We start from the raw sequence: 20,301 nt of genomic DNA on the forward strand, positions 1-20,301 counted from the left end.
GATGTGCATTTCTGTAATTTTGAGTAAGATTCTTATGTCTTTGGCAATTTGCTTTTTTAAAATAGGCTATTTATATAGTTTGCCTATACTTCTATTGTTTTCATCTTTTTCATAAGTACTTTTTCTGTCACCTGTGTGAAACATGTGAAAGATTTTTTTCTTTGTCATTTGTCTTTTTATTTTATGATATTTTAAAATTTACTTTGATTTTATATTATTATATGGTCAGATTAATCAATCTTTTCTCTTGTATCTTCTCTTTTTCAGCAGAGATTTAGTGGGCATTCGGCAGTAGTTTTTATTATAGAAACAAAACACAAAAAACCTCACAGTGGAAATTTGAAAAATGTAGAAAAGGTGATATAAAAAAAAATGAGCACTGACATTCCTATTAGAAGAAAAGCTCTGTTTTATTGTGCCCAGTTTTTCATGCAATTTTTCTAGCCCTGATGATAATGAGAAATTTGTACATATATTTTCCAGGTAGACAAGGAGGTGCAGTAGAATTTTTAAAAAATATCTTCAACTTTTATTTTAGATTCAGGAGTACATGTGCATGCATGGGTATGTTGTGTGAGGCTGAGATTTGGGGTGTGCTTGAACCTGTCACCCAGGAAGTGGGCAGAGTACCCAGAAGTTATTTTTTCAGCCCACATCCCCTTTCCCCCTCTGTTAGTCCACAGTGTCCATCGTTGCCATCTTTACGTCCATGAGTACCCAACGTTTAGCTCCCACTTATAAGTGAGAACATGCGGTATTTGTTTTTCTACTTCTGTATCCATTCAGTAGAATTATGGCCTCCAGCTGCATCCATGCTGCTGCAGAGGACATGATCTTATTCTTCTTTATGGCTGTGGTAGGATATTTTTGAAGTATGAATGATACATAGATTTGATATATTCATTAATTTAATTACTGCATGTTAAAGGATTCATATTTCTGCCTCTACTCTGTTCCCAGCCATAGAAACAGCATTTTTCCTGCTTCCCTGACTAGATAAAGATGCCGTGACTGGGAATGATGGGGAAGAGGGGAGACGCTGCTATGGGTCTCTAAGGGGAGGCCCGAGCCAGCTCTTTTCTGGCCTGATGGGGATGGGGGATTGGGGAAAGAGAAAACTCAGGATATACAGGGTCTGCCTTTTGTCCCCAAAGGGTCCCAGAAAAGTGCTGAATGTCTGAGACTGTCTTTGCTCTAGTGCGAGAGTCGAGAAGAAGCATTTTAGCATAGCAGATGAGGGCGGAAAGGGCATAAGAGAGTTCTGTGAGTCTCCTATAGCCTAGAGTGGCCAGGAGTGCATCCACCCTTGTTCAAGATGGCACAGAAGTATCACAAAGAGGACTGGCAGATTAGGAGATGCTTCGTATTGGGAAGGGGTGGCCCAAGAGCAGATGTCAGCACTGTCCTTGCATCAAAGGCCAGATGGGAACTCAGTTGCCTTTGTAGATGCCAGCAGGGATAGATGCTGACAATTCATGACTCCTGGGAACAAGGATACGGCAGAGGATGCCAGCGTGGACAGATGACAGCCCAGGACCAGATGAGCCCCCTCCATGTCCAGATGTTCTATCAGTCTCTCCCCACCTCCCAGGGCAAGTGGGGAGGGAGAAAAACCCTGACCGGGCAGAGTTTACCGGGAATTGACTTGCTTCCAGTTATTCCATCAAGTACACTGGGGGCTCAAGATATAATAGAACTTTGTCATGAAAAATGGATATTTTTACATTTTTGCATACCCGAGCTGTTTCCAGAAATGTATGACCACTGCAAAGGTAAGGCTGAATTGAGACACAAGAAGAGAACTTTACTGAAAGCATGACCAGAAATGTTTCCACTCTGGGGTGAGGAAAAAGCTCAACTTAAAAAAGGATTCTGTGGAAAAATTTGCAGACAGGAAAAGAGAGCAATGGAATTATTTTCTCTTTGCTATGTAGATGAAAATTTTAGTGAAACTTGCAGCTGTTGACAGAAAAATGTAGCAGAATGGCAACATGTCACTCAATAGGCTATCTTGTCAATAGACTATCTTGATGCCTTAGAAAGCACAGCCTGCAGTATGCATCCCAGATTTCATAGCAATACAGTGAGTCTACAGGAGAAATAGGTATCTGCACATCCCTAATGTTCTGGTGTCCACATGTCTGTTCAGATGCAGATAACTAAGCTCAACGTTACATAAAGTTTAGAGAGAAGGATTGACAACATGTATATGCCAAAACAGGTATATTTATTAAAAGCAGAAGTTCTCAGTTCTGGCTGCTCATTAAGAATCATCTGAGGAGCTTTTAAAAATGTTAAGCCTCACACTCCCCGCACCCTACCTCATCTCTAAGGCTCTAGTTTAATCATTCTGAATTGATACGCAATTGTGGGACACTAGAGAGCCAGGGAAGACAGGAAAGTTGACTTTGTATTTCTGTGCAGTATCCGCTTTCATCTTCCTATGGAATACACTGCTAGTTGTCCTTTTATATTAGTAAGAGACCTTCTAATTTTTAGTTGGGTGCAGGATCAATTAAAATAAAAGCTTTATTTCCCAGTGTCTGTTGCAATGAGGTCTGGCCATTTGATTAAATTATCCTGCCTCCACTTGCCTTTTCACTGAGAATTTGGGGTATATTTGGCTACGAGTAGCAGAAAATCTGGCTCATGATGGTTCAACAATAGGGGTTCATTCTTCTCCCATAACAATAGGCCTGGAGGCTGGCAGTCCAGGGCTGAAGCAGCAGCTCAAAGATGTCATCAAGTCCCAGGCTCTTCCTATACTTGCATGCTTCCGTTCTTAGCACAGTGGCTCCTCGCATCATGGTACTTAACAAAATGGTTGTTACAGCTCAAAGCGTCATGTTCTTATTTAAGACAGGAAGAAGAGCAGAGGGCTGGATCCAGCAGTATCTGTCCATTCCATTATTAAGAAAAACAAAAGCTGCCATAGAATCTTCCTAGCAGACATTCACATATATCTCATTGGCTAGAGCCGTGTGTTTTGGCCACCCTCAGCCACAAGAGATGCTGCAAATGAATATTTAGGTTTCCTGGTCTCCACACTGGAAACAGTCAAAGGAAAAGGGAATGTGAATGGATGTTAGGTCTGTTGTGCCGGACTCCTATCAACTTCAGTAGGGATGGCACCAGGTTCAAGAGGCCAAAGAAGAGACCCAGAGTCAGCAAACGAGACGTGGGGTTTATTGAGTGTAGCTCACACACAGGGATGGTCCAGTGGCAGCAGGCTGGACAGAAGAATGGCATGGCTCAGAGGCAGTGGGCTAGACAGGAGAACTGCAACCACTTGTAAAAAGCATGCAGTTTATATAGCATTTTCACGTAGCACTCTGCCCCAGCAACCTCTACCTGGCAACCTTCATTTAATCCAAAATAAAGGGCCTCAATCCCCCTCATCACCTTCTACAGGATGTGGCAGGGGTTCAGATGTTCCTTGTAGATAAGGAATGAATATCCCAGTTGGCCGATCCCAGATTTATTAGCACAGATCTGCAAACATACATTCAGGTGCATCTGCCATACAGGGTCATTCTCAGAGTATGCTTAAGTAATCGCTGTCAAATGCATCTGCTATACAGGGTTATCCAGTCAACAGTGTCCATCATATTCACCTATGTCTAATCTATCATCATTCCTGCTCATTTCCCTTTGTAGAGTAGCTTTTGAATCTCCACAACCACTTCCCTAATTCAAAACCACATCATCTGTAGCCTCCTTTTTTGCAAAAAATCTCCAAAGAGATCCCTGTGTGTCATGTACATTTACCGAAGTATTCGAGAATATTTAATTCTACTATAAAAGACAAACGAAGATGGATGCAACTCATAAGAAGTATGAAGCAAGCATTGCTCAGTAAGTAATCAAAGAGCTTATGAGATATGGACAAAACTCATAGGATGTGTAAAGTATAATTAATGATGAATTAAGTACCATGTGAGACATAATTTGTAAGATGTGTTAAATACAGATAGCAAGTTATTAACTGTAAGACTTGCCGAGAATACACAGAATAAATGAAAAATATGGTGTACCAACCAAGAGAGTTACTTACAGATAGAGAGGATTATGTTCTCACTGGGCTGACAGTTATGCTATCTCTAAATCAGTCACCCAGCGCTGACACCCAGTATGATTAGGATTCCTGTCTGGTCCTACATGTGCTTTGTCCAAGAATTGTAGACAAAAATTGTAGCCGTTCACTGAACTATTTGGAAAACTATAGCTGTGGCCAGGTGTACTTGCTCTGCATTCTTTCAGTAGAGTGATTGTGTGTCTTTGGCCTTGGGCATCTTCTGTCAGTGAGTGCTCAAATCTCAACTCTAGTCCTCATAACCACATCACCAACAGTGGAGAAGGATGATGGGGCAGGGCAGGGGTTGGGGAGTTTGGAGAGAGAGAGTACATGTGAACAAGTCCTAAGAAGCATGGTCTTGGCCAGGCACAGTGGCTTATACCTGTAATCCCAGCACTTCAGGAGGCTGAGGCAGGTGGGTTGCTTGAGGCCAGGAGTTCAAAACCACCTGGCCCACATGGCAAAACCCCATCTCTACAAAAACTTATCTGGGTATGGTGGCAGGCACCTGTAATCCCAGCTTCTTGGGAGATGGAGGTACGAGAATTGCTTGAACCTGGGAAAGGGAGGTTGTAGTTAGCCAAGATAGCACCACTGCACTCCAGCCTGGGTGACAGAGCAAGACTCTGTTAAAAAAAAAAAAGTCACTTCACCTGCTCACACCCTATCCTAAGTGTTTTAACACTCTGTTTACTTCGTCTTGCTTTTCACTTTGTGTTTTGAACTGATTTAATGAACTGTGTAGCTTGAGTATTAATGCACAAAGAGTTCATTTGCTCTGTGCATTTTCTGTTGCATGGCATAGCTCTGTTTCTGGGATAGTTCTCCTAGTTGTGTACTTGGAGGCTACATTGCATCAAAGTCATTTTCCACACAAACTATTCCTTTGTGTTTGCCCATTTCAATGCACCCTCCACACACTGCCATGATAGTGATCTTTGAAAATTGCAGATATGATCAGGGTTAACCCCCTGTTTCAAACCTTTCAGCCACTCACCATTGCTATGAGGGTACATCAATCTCTCCAGCATCGAGTTGCAGGTTGGAATCCTTGAGGAGCACCCTGAGGTGCAGATTATCATGTGGAAAAAGCATTAGGGAGTATTATTTGGAGTCTTTATATATCTCAGCCCTCCAATATTGGCCAGTTATTAGAGGTAGGTTGCCCCTGGGAAGGGGGCATGTGGCCTTGGGAGAGGTAGCTTTCTGCAGCTGAGGGCAATTTGTGGGCAGTAGCAGCTCTGGAATAAGTTCTTCAGCCCTGCAGGGGATCTGGGCAGTGCAACAGTCCTGCAAGACTTTCCATCAGTGGTCACTGCCATTCTCTCCATCTCATGGCTTGCTTTTTCTTCCATTACAGGTGAATCCACTGAGAAGTGATTGTTATTGTCCAAACCCACTATGCTCTTCCTCCTGACTGCTTTGTGCATGCCACATCTCCTGCTGGATGTTGTCTGCCCACTGCTTGAACCCCTTATGCCAATTCCGGACCAGCAGCTTCTTGGATCACACCTCTCATTCAAACCACCTAGTCCTTCTGCAGAGTAGGTTGGCCCTGCTCCAATTTCCTCTCTCACCCTGCAGCTCTGAACTGACTGGCTGGCTTGTGGGCAGAATGGGTTGAAGCCCTGCGTGAGGTACAGATGATGAATGTTTGGAAAGGAGGGAGTCAAAGGCAAATTGTGCTCCACATTTCAAAATGTCTTCTTTCTCTGCACATCTCATTTTCCTTTTACCCTACCCTGACACTGCAAAGCCAGTAATGAGAAACCTGGATTCATTTTGTACCAGAAGACTGCACACTGTAGCTCTAAATTGTTCTTTAAAATTTTAAAAGCAGGCTAAATCGAAAAACACATAGGGAGCATTTTGAAGATGCCCTGCAGCTGGATTTGTTTTATGCTAGAGCAATTTTGCTGCCTGACTGCTTCCTGCTGAAAGCACAGAGAATGTGCTGAAATGTTGCCACTGTAAACAAAACTAGATCAGGCAGAAGCCTCTCCCGCACCCACAGACCTACCTTGTAAATTGCTGGCAGCAGCGTTATTTGACAGGCACAGTGCTAGGAGGCAAGTGGCTTCAAAAATAAGAATTGAAAGGGAGGGATTCCTCACAACAAGGGTGTGAAATGCTAGTACTGGAAAGAGCTCTAGAAATCATCTAGTCCAGCTCTCATAATTTATTATGGAGGAAACTGAGGCCAGGAAGGTTAAGTTAGTTATCCTAGGTCACATGACTTATGAGTGGCAGCCTGAATTAAAACTGGCATTTCTTAGCTCCTAGTCTAATCTTTATTCTGTTACATCATATTCAAGTTCATGAATTCATCTAATGTTTTGGTTTTGCCTTTGTGCATTGCAGAGATAACATGTAATTCCCATAACCAAAGTAACTACAGTATCTGACTGCATATTGGCTTTCACTATTGGTTCAGTCACTGAGAGGAACAGTTAACAAATCCACTAATTAGCCTGTTGTGTTCACTACTCTCCCCAAGGCTAATTACTTGTTTAATTAAGGCGTTCTGCCTTGATCATAAATGCTATCACATAAAATATTTGATGAATCTTGACTGTGCTGTGACAATCCAACATATATGTATGAAGTGCTTTCATTAGAACTTAAGAAAACTAAACAACTAATTAGCTTTGAGATGTTTAAAGTTTAAACAGCAAATTCATAAATTTTAGAATTAGTGTCTATTTTATGCATTAGTGCACATATGTATGAAAAACCATAAGGGAATTGAATTATTTGTAGAAATCATGATTTACTATTTCCTTATGATTTTCTGGGTAAAGGCTTTAACATGCCATTGAGTTAAAGCAATTCGTTTGGCATTTACTATTAATACTGCTTTGTGTTCCTACGACACCTTTTCCTCCCTGAAGCTCAAAGTGCTTAATACATATCAACTCAGTAATCCTCACTACAGTTAAGCCAGGGAGAGTAGATGGCAAATATAATCCTTGTGATACAGAAAGCTGAAAGTCAGCTTGAAAAATTCAATGTGCAATTGACTTGCATGTTGAATATATTATCACAATATTTGTGTGCTGGGTGAAAATTGTTGTCTAACCTGTATGTGGCTAGTTACTTGCTTCTGGGCATCTTTTCAATTGAGAGAAAAGGATATACTAACAATAATTTAGGATATTGCTGAGTTTAAAAACACCAAATTGCAAATGACATAGGTTAGCATGGGCTTAATTTTCTCAGAATTTCCTTGGCAATAGTTAAAACAGCAGCAGCAGAATTGTATACATAGAATAAACAAGCCAATAATAATCCTAATTGTCACTTACTGAGCTCCTCTGCATAAGACTCAGTGCTGAATATTTTGCACATGTTTCTCTAATCCTCACAAGAACTCTGCAAGATGTACATAATTATTCTTCTTTCACAAATCAGGAATATATAGTTATGAGGATTTAAGGCGTATCATCAAAAGTGGTGGCACTAGTTAAGGGAACCCCAGCCCAGATTCACAGTTCAGAAGCATTCTTTTCCCCTTCCTTTTTGTTCTCTGTCCCACATCACCCCCTTCTCTTCATTCATCCAACAAATGTTTATTGAGCACTTACTTATTTCCTGCCCTCATGGAACTTACTTTCTAGGTCAAAGCCTGCGTTTCTACAAGGAGGTGGTAAGAAACAGAGTAAAATTAGGTATGAGCTGATATATACCTGGGCAAAGAAAACCAAAAGCACAAATAAAAGAGAGAGGTCGTCTAACCAAATATTGATTCCAAGGTTGAACAGTATTATACTTTTCACTTCTCCTTAATAATTTTATTTTGGTCATTTTGGTGTAAACCCAGCACCAAGCACCTCACTGTGGAAAGGCGGAGTACAGTTTGTAATGAAACGGCATGGCTGTCAGCCAGTAAAACATATCATGGAATCTTAGGGAATGTAAAGGGCTCAGGTGAAATATTCCAACCCATACTGAATCTCCACGCTGGTAGAGATTAAGCAGTGGCCTAACCAGTCTGTTCACTGTGTCTCCATTTCTCCTCACCTGGTCCACAGAGCACTCTCCTAATCAGTTATAGTGTCTCCATACATTTCAGAATTCATGGAACCACAGAATGTGGCCTTATTTGGAAATAGGGTTGCTACAAATGTAGTCAAGGTAAGGACTGAGATGAGATAATCCTGGGTTAGGATGGGCCCTAAATCCAATCAGAATTTCCCTGTAGGAGACAGAAAAGGTCACAGACTGTGAAGAAGGCTATGGGCAGACAGAGGCAGAGATTGATGATGGTGCCACCAGCCGAGGAACACCAGGAGCCATGAGAAGCTGGAATAAGCAAAAACACTTTCCTAATTCCCAGTGATTTCCTTGGTCCCATAATCCCCTTCCTCACTCCCAGTTTACGTTAATATGAGATCAGAGTTTCTATTGCAGGAAGGATTTAGCCATTTGGTTAGAAGGGGAACTTTGGGTGCTTGTTTGAAACTATGCAGACATACTGTTTGTACTGTGGTGTCAGAGGCAGGTGAGAGGATAGGAAGCTCTAGTCACTACTACTCCAAGCACTCCACAGCCTTGCCACAGGGGGTGCTATTTTTCAGAGTAAATAATGGGTGGGATTTTTCAGGGTAATTAGGCCTTTACACAAAAAAGACTCATTACCTATTTTTTCTCACTGTCTCTTTTTTTAAATTATACTTTAAGTTCTGGGATACATGTACAGAACGTGCAGGTGTGTTACAAAGGTATACATGTGCCATGGTGGTTTGCTGTACCCATCAACATGTCATCTACATTAGGTATTTCTCCTAATGCTGTGCCTCCCCTAGCCCCCCACACCCTGGCAGGCCCCAGTGTGTGATGTTCCCCTCCCTTTGTTCAAGTGATCTCATTGTTCAACTCCCACTTACAGTGAGAACATGCAGTGTTTGGTTTTCTGTTCCTGTGTTAGTTTACTGAGACTGATGGTTTCCAGCTTCATCCATGTCCCTGCAAAGGACATGAACCCATCCTTTTTTATGGCTGCATAGTATTCCATGGTGTATATGTGCCACATTTTCTTTATCCAGTCTATCATTGATGGGCATTTGGGTTGGTTCCAAGTCTTTGCTATTGTGAACAGTGTCACAATAAACATACGTGTGTATGTGTCTTTATAGTAGAATTATTTATAATCCATTGGGTATATACCTAGTAATGAGACTGCTCAGTAAAATGGTATTTTTGGTTCTAGATCCTTGAGGAATCACCACACTGTCTTCCACAGTGGTTGAACTAATTTACACTCTACCAACAATGTAAAAGCATTCCGATTTCTCCACATCCTCTCCAGCATCTGTTGTTTCTTAACTTTTTAATGACTGCCATTCTAACTGACAGGAGATGATATCTCACTGTGGTTTTGGTTTGCATTTCTCTAATGACCAGTGATGATGAGCATTTTTTCATATGTTTGTTGGCTGCATAAATGTCTTCTTTTGAGAAGTGTCTGTTCATATCCTTTTTAAATATACAATCATGTCATCTGCAAACAGAGACAATTTGACTTCCTCTTTTCCTAATTGAATACCCTTGATTTCTTTCTCTTGCCTGATTGCCCTGGCCAGAACTTCCAATACTATGTTGAATAGGAGTGGTGAGAGAGGGCATGCTTGTCTTGTGCCAGTTTTCAAAGAGAATCCTTGCAGCTTTTGCCCATTCAGTATTATATTGGCTGTGGTTTTGTCATAAATAGCTCTTATTATTTTGAGATATGTTCCATCAATACCTAGTTTCTTGAGAGTTTTTAGCATGAAGCACTGTTAAATTTTGTCAAAGACCTTTTGTGCATCTATTAAGATATTCAAGTGGTTTTTGTCATTGGTTCTGTTTATGTGATAGATTGCATTTATTGATTTGCATATGTTGAACCAGCTTGCATCCCAGGGATGAAGCCACCTTGGTCGTGGTGGATAAGCTTGTTGATGTGCTGCTGGATTCAGTTTGCCAGTATTTTATTGAGGATATTGGTCTGAAATTTTCTTTTTTTGTTGTGTCTCTGCCAGGTTTTGGTATCAGGATGATGCTGGCCTCATAAAAATCAGTTAGGGAGGATTCTCTCTTTTTCTATTGTTTGGAATAGTTTTAGAAGGAATGGTACCAGCTCCTCTTTGTACCTCTGGTAGAATTCGGCTGTGAATTCATCTGGTCCTGGACTTTTTTGGTTGGTAGGCTATTAATAGTTGCCTCAACTTCAGAACTTGTTACTAGTCTATTCAGGGATTCAACTTATTCCTGATTTGGTCTTGGGAGGGTATATGTGTCCAGGAACTTATCCATTTCTTCTAGAGTTTTTATTTTATTTGCATAGAGGTCTTTATAGTACTCTCTGATGGTAGTTTCTATTTCTGTGGGACCGGTGGTGGTATCCCCTTTATCATTTTTTATTGCATCTATTTGATTCTTCTCTCTTTTCTTCTTTATTAGTCTTGCTAGCAGTCTATCAATTTTGTTGATCTTTTCAAAAAACCAGCTCCTGGATTCATTGATTTTTTGAAGGGTTTTTTGTGTCTCTGTCTCCTTCAGTTCTGCTCTGATCTTAGTTATTTCTTGCCTTCTGCTAGCTTTTAATTTGTTTGCTCTTGCTTCTCTAGTTCTTTTAATTGTGATGTTAGGGTGTTGATTTTAGATCTTTCCTGTTTTCTCTTGTGGGCATTTAGTGCTATAAATTTCCCTCTGCACACTGCTTTAAATGTGTCCCAGAGATTCTGGTACATTGTGTCTTTTTTTCTCATTGGTTTCAAAGAACATCTTTATTTCTGCCTTCATTTCATTATTTACCCATTAGTCATTCAGGAGCAGGTTGTTCAGTTCCCATGTAGTTGTGTGGTTTTGAGTGAGTTTCTCAGTCCTGGGTTCTAACTTGATTGCACTGTGGTCTGAGAGACTGTTAGGATTTCCATTCTTTTGCATTTGATGAGGAGTGTTTTACTTCTAATTATGTGGTCCATTTTAGAATAAGTGCAATGTAGTGCTGAGAAGAATGTATATTCTGTTGATTTGGGGTGGAGAGTTCTGTAGATGTCTATTAGTTTCGCTGGGTCCAGAGCTGAGTTCAAGTCCTGGATATCCTGCTAATTCTCTGTCTCGTTGATCTTATATTGACAGTGGGGTGTTAACTCCCCACTACTAACACTATTATTGTGTTGGAGTCTAAGTCTCTTTGTAGGTCTCTAAGAACTTGCTTTATGAATCTGGATGCTCCTGCTTTGGGTGCGTATATATTTAGGATAGTTAGCTCTTCTTATTTTGTTGATCCCTTTACCATTATGTAATGGCCTTCTTTGTCTCTTTTGATCTTTGTTGGTTTAAAGTCTTTTTTATCAGAGACTAGGATTGAAACCCCTGATTTTTTTTTGCTGTCCGTTCGCTTGGTAAATATTTCTCCATCCCTTTGTTTTGAGCCTATGTGTGTCTTCACATGTGAGATGGGTATACTGAATACAGCACACCAATGGGTCTTGACTCTTTATCCAATTTGCCAGTCCGTGTCTTTTAATTGGTACATTTAGCCCATTTACATTCAAGATTAACATTCTTATGTGTAAATCTGATCTTGCCATTATGATGCTAGCTGGTTATTTTGTCCATTAGTTGATGCAGTTTCTTCATAGCATTAATGGTCTTTACAATTTGGTATGTTTTTGCAGTGGCTGGTACCAGTTGCTCCTTTCCATGTTTAGTGCTTCTTTCAGGAGGTCTTGTAAGGCAGGTCTGGTGATGACAAGATCTCTCAGCATTTGCTTGTCTGTAAAGGATTTTATTTCTCTTTCACTTATGAAGCTTAGTTTGGCTGGATATGAAATTCTGGGTTGAAAATTCTTTTCTTTAAGAATGTTGAATATTGGCCTCCACTCTCTTCTGGCTTGTAGGGTTTCTGCAGAGAGATTTTAGTTTGATGGGCTTCTCTTTGTGGGTAACCTGACCTTTCTCTCTGGCTGCCCTTGACATTTTTTCCTTCATTTCAACCTTGGGGAATCTGACGATTATGTGTTTTGGGGTTGCTCTTCTCAGGGAATGTCTTTGTGGTGTTCTGTGTATTTCCTGAATTTGAATGTTGGCCTGCTTCGCTAGGTTGGGAAAGTTCTCCTGGATGATATCCTGAAGAGTGTTTTCCAACTTGGTTCCTTTCTCCCCGTCACTTTCAGGTACACCAATCAAACGTAGATTTGGTCTTTTCACGTAGTCCCATATTTCTTGTAGGCTTTGTTCATTTCTTTTTACTCTTTTTTCTCTAATTTTGTCTTCTCACTTTATTTCATTGATCCTCAATCTCTGATATCCTTTCTTCCACTTGATCAATTCAGCTATTGATACTTGTGTGTGTCCTTCATGAAGTTCTCCTGCTATGTTTTTCAGCTCCATCAGGTCATTTATGTTCTTCTTTAAGATGAACATAAGTTATTCTTTAATAACATAAGTTATTCTACTTAGCAATTTGTCTAACCTTTTTTCATGGTTCTTAGCTCCTTGCATTGGGTTAGAACATGCTCCTTTAGCTTGGAGGAGTTTGTTATTACCCACCTTCTGAAGCCTACTTCTGTCAATATGTCGAACTCATGCTCCATCTAGTTTTGTTCCCTGGCTGGCAAGGAGTTGTGATCCTTTGGAGGAGAAGAGGCATTCTGGTTTTTGGAATTTTCAGCCTTTTTGTGCTGGTTTCTCCCCATCTTCATGGATTTATCTACCTTTGGTCTTCGAAGTCAGTGACCTTCAGCTGGGCTCTCAGAGTGGACATCCTTTTTGTTGATGTTGATGGTATTCCTTTCTGTTTGCTAGTTTTCCTTCTACAAGTCAGACCCCTCAGCTGCAGGTCTGCTGGAGTTTGCTGGAGGTCCACTCCAGATTCTGTTTGCCTGGGGATCACCTGTGGAGGCTGCAGAACAGCAAAGGTTGCTGCCTGTTCCTTCCTCAAGAAGCTTTGTCCCAGAGGGGAACCCACCAGATGCCAGCTAGAGCTCTCCTGTATGAGGTGTCTGTCGGCCTCTACTGGGAGGTGTCTCCTAGTGATGATACATGGGGGTCAGGAACCCACTTGAGGAGGCAGTCTGTCCCTTATCAGAGCTCAAACGCTGTGCTGGGAGGCCTGCTGTTCTCTTCAGAGCTGCCAGGCAGGGACGTTTAAGTCTGCTGAAGCTGCGCCCACAACTTCGCTTTCCCCCAGGGGCTTTGTCCCAGCGGGGTGGAGGTTTTATCTATAAGTCCTTGACTGAGGCTGCTGTGTTTGAAAAAAAGAGGCAGTCTGGCCACAGTGGTCTTGCTGAGTTGCAGTGGGCCCCGCCCAGTTCAAACTTCCCATAGGCTTTGTTTACATTGTGAGGGTAAAACCGCCTACTCAAGCCTCAGCTTTGGGGATGCCCTTCCCCCCACCCTGCTCCAGCATCTCATGTCAAGCTAAGACTGCTGTGCTAGCAGCAAGAATTTCAAGCCAGTGGATCTTAGTTTGCTGGGCTCTGTGGGTGTGGAACCCGTGGAGCCAGACCACTTGGCTCCCTGGCTTCAGTCCCCTTTCCAGGGGAGTTAACGGTTCTGTCTCGCTGGTGTTCCAGGCGCCACTGGGGTATGAGAAAAAAACTCCTGTGGCTATCTCGGTGTCTGCCCAAACTGCCTCCCAGTTTTGTGCTGGAAACCCAGGGCTTGGGTGGCGTGGGCACTGGAGGGAATCTCCTGGTCTGTGGGTTGCAAAGACCGTGGGAAAAGCACAGTATTTGGGCCAGAGTGCATGGTACAGTCCCTAAGGTGTTCCCTTGGCTAGGAGAGGGAGTTCCCTGACCCCTTGTGCTTCCCTGGTGAGACATTGCCCCTCCCTGCTTTGGCTTGCTCTCCTTGGGCTGCACCCACTGTCCAACTAGTCCCAATGAGATGAACCAGGTACCTCATTTGGAAATGCAGAAATCACCTGCCTTCTGTGTCGATCTCGTTGGGAACTGCAGACCAGAGCTGTTGCTATTCAACCATCTCGCCAGCAATTCCTCACTGTCTGTTTGGAATACCCATCCCCACTCACCTCCACTTTGACAAAGGGGGACTTGGGGGCTGTCTTTCCAGAATACTCCCTGTTAATTCTATCTTGGAAATTATTGTTAGGGTCCCTAAGTAGGGAGGATTTCTGCCTGATCCGTTCCCCAGTGGGTGGAAAATTATGGCACTATGTCACCAAGGGAGACCTGGCCCTGGTCTCCAGCTGCATTTTATAATCTTGTAGTAATCCTACCTTTCCTCCATTAGATAAGGAGTACTACACCTTTGGGGACTTTTGCTATTCATGACTATTCTGTCAATATTCAATCTCTAATTGTAGTTCACACTCTCACAGTTTATAGACCTATACTTGGGTGGCAGAGTTTCTTCTTTCTTAGCATTTATTCTAAGCCCTTCATCTCCATTCTTCCCCCAAACTCTTCCACTCCTGTATGCAACTACTTTCCCTCATACTCTTCCTTTACAGAACAATTAGAAGCCATCAACCTTTATTGCCTTGTCTTCCTATATACCAGCCCGTAAACATTTTTCCAACTTTTAAGGCTATATTTAGTAGCGTGTTTAATAAAGTTCTGTAAACTCTATAGGGATGTGGATCTCTCCTAGGAATGAAACGGAGCAGTCCTAAACCTTTCAATCCCTGCTAATAATAATAACAATAATAAGCCTTTCAATCCCTGCTACTAGAGTGACCAACTCTAGTAGACAATGTGCTAATGTGTCTTAATTGTCTTTTGCTGATCTCAGTGGTTTTTCACATTATCCACTGATTTCAGTTGGAAGGCTTGAGGGTGGTAGTATATCCAGGGAACTCTAGGGAGAAGATAACTTTTATATTTGATAATCAAAGGCTATTTGACAAAGAGGCCCAATCCCCCCCCCGCCCCCTATTTTTTTTGAGATGGAGTCTCACTCTGTCAATCAGGCTGGAGTGCAGTGGCATGATCTTGGCTCACTGCATCCTCTACCTTTCAGGTTCAAGTGATTCGCCTGCCTTAGCCTCCTGGGTAGCTGGGATTACTTGTGAGTGCCACCATGCCCAGCTAATTTTTGTATTTTTAGTAGCGATGGAGTTTTATCATGTTGCCCAAGCTGGTCTTGAACTCCTGACCTCAAGTGATCCCCCTGCCTCGGCCTCCCAAAGTGCTGGCATTACAGATGTGAGCCACTATGCCTAGCCTCCAATCCACTTTCATAAATTAGAATTTCTAGCACCAACTAACATATCACAGATACAGATAAGGAATATGTGTGTGTAATGCCATTTTATGTGTGGGATTTTAACAGATCCTTAATCTTTGTACTTGTCAGAGCTAAGTTGGATAGTTGTCAACTCTGGATGATTATAATTTCAGCATTCATGATCAGTCCAGCCCTAGCAAAAAGAATGCTTAGTTCATTCAGTCTATTATAACAAAATACCATGAACTAGATAGCTTATGAATCAGAAATTTATTTCTCACAGTTCTGGAAGCTGCAAAGTCCAAGATCATGGCACTGGAAGATTCATTGTCTGGTGAGACTGTTTCCTCATGGGTGATGCCTTCTAGCTGTGTCCTCACATGGTGGAAGAGGCAAATAAGCTCCCTTGGGCATCTTTTATACGGGACTAATCCCCTTCATGAGAGTTCTGCCCTCACAACCTAATCACCCCCTAAAGGCCTCTTAATACTATTGCATTAGAGATTAGGTTCCAACATATTAATTTTGGGGGGACACAAACATTTAGACCATAGCACGCTGAACTGACACCTTGCCACTGTGGTTCTGTGCCTAGATAACACCACTCCTTGAAGAGACTGTCTGGCTCTAACCTTAATCTAAATCATTTTCCTAGTCCATCCCAGCATTCCAGCTTGTTTTGGGTGCTAAGGGGTGATTTGCTAGGAAGGTGCCACTCATCTTCAGATGTATTTTCTCTTCATATTGGTATCAAAGAGGGCGTGTCCTCACCAAAGAGAACCATTAGCTCCCTGGGATCTCTCAGTGGTGGAGTTTAGAGATCCTCCATCCATGCTGTTCTCAGGGGGTGCTCACTCTTAAACCTTAAATTTTTATTGGAGTCATCACACATCCACGACTCTGTCATTTCTTTCTCTTGGCGACATTCTCTTCCATGTTCAGTCTATATTGCAAATTCCCTCTAGCTTCTGCTATGTTGCTCCCACCCTAGCCCATGGCACCTGCAGGTAACTGGAGCTTTTGGTACTGGTAACATGCAAAGTGCATCATATCACTCTCTATTTCCACCCCCAGGCCATCCGCTTGAGGTGCCCAATAACCACCTCCTAAACTGGCTTATAATTGTGTCCTCTGAGCTGTGAAATATTTCCTATAGATCATCTTCCCCTCTGGTAGTCTGAAGTGTGAAAATCATTATGAGTGGGGATCTGTGGATTTACCTAATCCCACTACCAGCAGAGTGGTCTTGTCCTGGCATCCCCCCGGGGAGGGCTCCAGGTTCAAGTGGAGAAACACATCATACCTAGCTTGGTGTTACTAGAGCAAGAAAGGCCACATGAAATAGATTCTATTCAACAGAGAAAAAGATCCACTCACCTTTATTCCTTAATTAATTTTGGCACCAATTTCTAACCTTCTCCAGCGAAAAACTCTTCAGTAATGGAGCCTGTTTGAATGCTAGCAGGCAATTTGCCATCACTCCATATGCATGTAACTCCATTTTGTATCTAAAGCTTGCATAAGCTTTCAAATGAAGTACCTTTTTCTTAGAAGAGAAAACTGCCTTTGTTCTCTGAGCTGTTTTGTTTTATTGTTTTTATTACACATGTGTTTGGGCCTGGGGGTTATAACTAAGATTCTGGTCTAGATAAAAGGGGCAGGAAATAAAATAATCTGTGTTAGTAATGCCTTATGATGCCAGGAGCAAAACTATTGTAGTTGTAAGTAGACTGAACAGTAATTAATTGGTGAAATGATTTTCTTCCCAAGGAGAGGGACAGAACACAATTTTGAGATGTAGGAGGGCAGAGAAGAACTTGTCTGCAGACCAAAAATATAAGGCCTGGTTCCTGACTCAGGAATTCCTGGCAATTTTGAAGCATAGTTGGGCAGAGAAAACTTATTTGTAGGATAACAACAACAACAGCAACCACCACCAGCATTTAGTGGTCCCCAAAGTGTGGGCCATGGCACACAAGCATTAGCATTATCTGAGGCCTTGTTGGAAATGCAAATTCTCAGGCTCCATCTTGGACCTGCTGAACCAGAAACTTGGGTTGGAACCCAGCAATCTGTAGTTTAGCAAACCCAACAGGTGATTCTGATGTGTACTAACATTTAAGAACCACTGGGTTAAAGCTGCCTCTTTTGTAGCAAGAATATCTGATTCGGGACACCTGGTGGAGGAGACTGTTGGGGTAAGGAAATCGAGGGTCAATTTGTATCTCATGTGGAGAAATGAGACGCAAATTCAACCCAGGTCTCCTGACCAAGCCTGAGAAGAAAGTTCTGGAACAGAGGCCCAGGTGCCTCTGCTGGTTCCCTTAGAATTCAAAGGAGGACTTCAGAGCTGAGCTGCCAAAGACTTTGTAGCCAGATTAATTAGTCTCTAGGAATTTCCTGTAAGAGTTGGAAGGGCTGCATTGGAAACTAGCAACCAATTGCCCTGGTGAAGCAGGGGGAAAAGGATGAACAGGGCTGCTCAAGTCCCACAAAAGCCCTTCTGCTCCCAGACGGACTGAAGGCTGGCTTGTCTCTGTGTATCAGGCTGTGAAAGGCCATTCCTTTACTGTGATGGGAACTAGGCTCGAGAGAGTTTCCCTTCCAGCAAGGAGCAGAGGAAAAAACAAAATGACTGCCAAATCTCTGTTAAAGCCCAGATGCATAGGCCAGCAGCCTCCTGGCTTCCCTCCCAGCTTGCTTTCCTTCCATATAGGCTTGCCTTCTTGGTGGTCAGAGGCTTTGGCTGTGATGGGTCATTCAGCCATAACAGTGGGGTGACCACTGCTGGACACAAAATCTAGGGTCTTGTGTAGACTTGAACCCTTCATTTTAATATCTCCGGGCTGGGTTAGATGCCCTCTAATGTCCTTTCCAGATTCCGACGTTTTTCTGCTGCAAATGTTCTCATGGGCAAGAGCTTCAGCCCAGTGAGAAATGCAGTTGTAGTTCTAAGATTTCTCATCTGCTTTTCCCAGTAGTCCAGCAACGGCCCTCTGTCAGATGTCATGCTTTAGCTAGATCAGCTTCTCAGGGTAGGCCCAATCTTGAGATCAGTGGCTTCTTCTCTGGACCCCTTCATCCATACATGCATGTGTGCATTCAGCAAGTGCTCACTGTGTGTTGACTTCATACTGTGCTGGGATCCTCAGGCTCCAGGGGAGTAGATGAGGGACATAGGAGGAAGGGTAGTGACCTGCATCTTCTTACTTCTCCACCTTTGCTTTTGTGGTTTTTCTGTTATCTGCTTACAACTACCTACTCCTTGTCCACCTGGTGACTGCTGACTTCACCTTCATAGTTAAGTGAACTGCTGTCTCCTTTCTCTAGCTTTCTCTGACCATTCCATGATCCCAAACAAATGAATTTCCCCCCTTTGTGTCTCCATGTAATATGTATATATTATAATATGTAATATAAAATACTGTGCACATCTCTTCCTTAAACACTTTTATGCTTTATTCTGCACATAATTTTTTCCTTACCCAGATAGGCTATGAAATCTTTCAAGGCAAGAGTCCCATTGTATTCACCATGGTATCTTTATGCCTAGCACATGCTTAGTGTGTAGCAGAACCTCACAGATGCTGAATTGAAGTGCACTGATTTAAATATTTGTTTTTTAATGCATTTTTTCAGCATAAAGCCAATTTTAAAGTCTATTTCTTCTAACTTGTCCACAGCATTCATATTTAATTAGAGCAATTTTCCTAGACGTGGACAATAAATATTAGTGTAGTTGTTCAACCCAGAGAAAGGCCACAATAAATTATGAAAAATAATCCAAGAGAGTTGGAGCATCATCTTCGAAAGAAATATGTGCCTTGAGCCAATGAAAATGTACCATAAGTCATTTATGGGATAGATTGCTTCCACATATTTGGATAGTAGTTTAGACTGCAAAGTCTGTGAGAAGAGGGCATAGATAGAAGTGGTTTAATATTGACAAACTTGGTGCATGTGCATTTACACAATCTGATTAAAGACTCTGAGGCTTCATTAATGGAGTATGTTGAACAGAAACATACACACATAGAAAAGTGAAAACCAGGAAGAGAATTTAATATTATTTATTCTCCATGACTAGAGGTTAGTGTCTCAAGCTAAAGACTGCTAACCTCTAGTTCCCTAACCAGTCCATAATTTGACTTCCTGCATGGTCACAGCACCTTTAAAAACTGTCAGTTGAGGATAAAGAACAGTCCTGTGACTGCATTAAGGTATATACATGTTGAAAAGAGTTATTTACAGTACGTGCCTCTGAAGCACTGTTAGACCGAGAAAACATGTGGAAAGTCTCACAATGAATTGCTGCCTGTCACAGCCTTTGAAAATGTGAAGTGCCATACAAGTGCCCAGCAGGGCTCCACTAACATTGTTTTATTGTTCTACTAAATAATGATGGTAATATCATACTATTCTCCTACAGAGTTTAACACACCATTTGCATTTTCAGTGTAAAATTGTTATTAAAGGCAGGATATTTTTGCAAGTGCAAACGTCTTCTGTCTTCCCTTCCCTGTAGTGGCACAGTATTTAAGAACCTGCTGCTCAACCACCTGTTCATATTTATTAGCATGAGAGCCATTTTCCTGCCATCAGCAGATTTCTTTCTTCCATTGTCATCTTGCCCAAACCTCACTTAAGATAATTGGCTTCAGAAAGAGCATAGTGTTAGGCACCAAGACCTCAGGACATAAGTGTAGCGCAGCTTTTCCTGACCTGGAAAGGATTAGCCCCCATGAGCCTGTGTACTTTCTTCCTCTTGATAATAAGATCTCTAGGTAAAGCAACTATTGGTTCTTATCTTTGGGACATGGGATATTCAATTTGTTCACTGTAACATGCATGTGGGCAACCCCTGGAACTTTCCTTCTCTGGACCATATCATCACAAGTATCCATGGAGTGAACAAAATTCTTGGGCTTACAAGTTTGTTTAAGAGCATTCTCATGAGGAAACTGCATATTTGGAACAGAAGATTTCCTGGATCCAGCTTTAATCAATTCCAATAGAGGTTTCATCTATGTGAAGGATGGTAAAAAAAG

Source organism: Rhinopithecus roxellana, chromosome 3 (assembly GCF_007565055.1).
Source record: "Rhinopithecus roxellana isolate Shanxi Qingling chromosome 3, ASM756505v1, whole genome shotgun sequence".
NCBI classification, from domain to species: Eukaryota; Metazoa; Chordata; class Mammalia; order Primates; family Cercopithecidae; genus Rhinopithecus; species Rhinopithecus roxellana.